Source organism: Myotis brandtii, unplaced genomic scaffold, assembly GCF_000412655.1.
Source record: "Myotis brandtii unplaced genomic scaffold, ASM41265v1 scaffold434, whole genome shotgun sequence".
Lineage (NCBI taxonomy): Eukaryota > Metazoa > Chordata > Mammalia > Chiroptera > Vespertilionidae > Myotis > Myotis brandtii.
In genome coordinates, this window is record NW_005366599.1 from 763,206 (window position 1) to 765,276 (window position 2,071).

General features: G+C 53.3%; 1 protein-coding gene across 1 annotated transcript in view; it reads left to right on the forward strand.

The window, feature by feature from the left end:
- Nucleotides 1-2,071, forward strand: part of TP73 (tumor protein p73) — a 76,523-nt gene that overhangs the window by 36,219 nt on the left and 38,233 nt on the right. The gene's annotated exons all lie outside the window — the stretch shown is intronic.

The following is a 2,071-nucleotide window of genomic DNA, read 5'->3' on the forward strand; positions in this document are numbered from 1 at the left end:
CCATTTTTAGTTTTTTGAGGAAACTCCATACTGTTCTCCACAGTGGCTGCACCAGTCTGCATTCCCACCAGCAGTGCACGAGTGTTCCCTTTTCTCCACATCCTCTCCAGCACTTGTCGTTTGTTGATTTGTTGATGATGGCCATTCTGACAGGTGTGAGATGGTGCCTCACTGTTGTTTTGATTTGCATTTCTTGGATGTTCCTTAATAATTCTTGAAAGGTGACTGCTTCCTAAAGGGTTCGAGTCTTTTTAAGACTCTTCATTCTGGATGTTCCTCTTTTTTCTTCTTCTTAAAAAAGTGCCTTTAACATTTCTTTGTAATCCTTGTTTGGTGGTAATAAATGCCTTCAGCTTTAAAAAAAAAGACTCTTCATTCCGCATCTGCAGACTAGAAATAAGCATATGAGAGCGAAAATGAGACAAGCAATAGCGGTTATGCTGAGAGGCAGATGAATCAGTCTGTGGTAAGTTTCTTTCTGGGCCAACAGTTCTTTGATTCCCAATTTCCATGTCCAACAGTTCCTTATGTGTCCATGCCAGCAATGATATGCTGGTTCTGGACGGTGGGCAAACGGTGGCAGTGCAGGTCCGACCTCTGGTTTGGTCCTGGGCAACCTGCAGCGACGCACAGCCGCTGACGGCTAGCATGGCAAGGCGTCCTCACCATCTCCATCTCCGGACTGTTTCTCTGCTTGTCTTCATGTGTTGTCAGTTCCTCTCTCAGATTCATAGTTGCAGGAATCCACACGGGCTTGGAGAGATTTTCAGGAAATATACAAACATAGTCCCGACCAAAGGTTAACAAAGGAATGTTTTTTATAAACTAGCCTTGGGAGCCTTTCCTATTTGCCCAAACGATTTTCCTTTGGCTTATTTTGACAGTTTTTTCGCTTTAGGCGAAGTCTTCTCTTCCAGATTTCCCGCTGAGGCGCTAGATGTTGTATGTTTGTTTCCCCCTCGTCCCGCGTGGTTTAGGGTTCAGGATCTGGAAGAGGAGCCGCACACAAATGAAAGAGAAGAGACAAGAGACAATTTGGAAATATTGGGGGGCCAGGTGGGCAAGTCCAACTCAAGGGGAAGGACCTCCACCGGTGCCCAGGCTTCGCCAGCCTTTTATTCACTTTGGTTACACATAAAGCCCTTAGGCAGGCAGGTAATTGCGGTAGCAGACAGACTATCTTAAAGGTCAGTCAATATTAAAGGATTTACTCTAGTGAAGACAATGGGCAGCCTCCCACAGACCGCAGCCCAGCATGTTGTGGACAGGACTATGACTTTGGAAAGTGCTTTGTGATCACATAGATCTCTTGCCCCACATGTCTAACAATAAAGGAATGGTTCAGTAAAAAAAAAAAAAACAAAACAAAAAAACAACCCTGTGGGTGGTGAGCTGAAGGGTTGTTGGCTTGGGGGGTGGACACGGCTGAGTTAATCTCCAACCCCGAGAAACCCCGTGGCCGCTCCTGCGCTCCAGCTCCAGCTGTGCTGTGTGACCCCCGCAGGCCACTCACCCTCTCTGAGCCTGCAGCAGAGTGAGCTTGTGGCCGGCACTTTCTGAGCCCCGTCTTAGTCCCCGGGCCTCCCTGCCCCATGCCCTGCCTGGTCCCGGGGTGAGCTCAGGGCTGTGCCCCTGCTCCTGGGACCTGCTGCCCAGCATGTGGCAGCCCTGGGGGTGAGCCACAGCCTCCACCAGCGCCTGCCTGCGTGGGGACACAGTGACAGGGTTCGGGGCTCTGTTCCTCTCCCGGTGGCTCTGGGCAGGTCCGGGCCTGCCCGCTCGGGCACTGCCAGGCTGTGGGACCTGGAGATGCCACCTCAGGCTGTGGAAGTGGTTCCTGCCCCTCCCCCACCCGGGGCCAGAGGCCCCAGCAGAGCCCACCTGGCCCCCGCCACCCGGTCCTGGGCATGGAGGCTCTTGGGAGGGGCACTGGTCAGGACCCAGGCCCCCACCCCAGCCCCTGAGCACCTCCCGTGACGGGGAACCCCGTGTGTGTCCCACTCTGGCGGCCATGGCCCGGCGGGGTTTCCGTGGGTCCCGCACTGGGACCTTGCCCGGGCCTCAGGGTGCA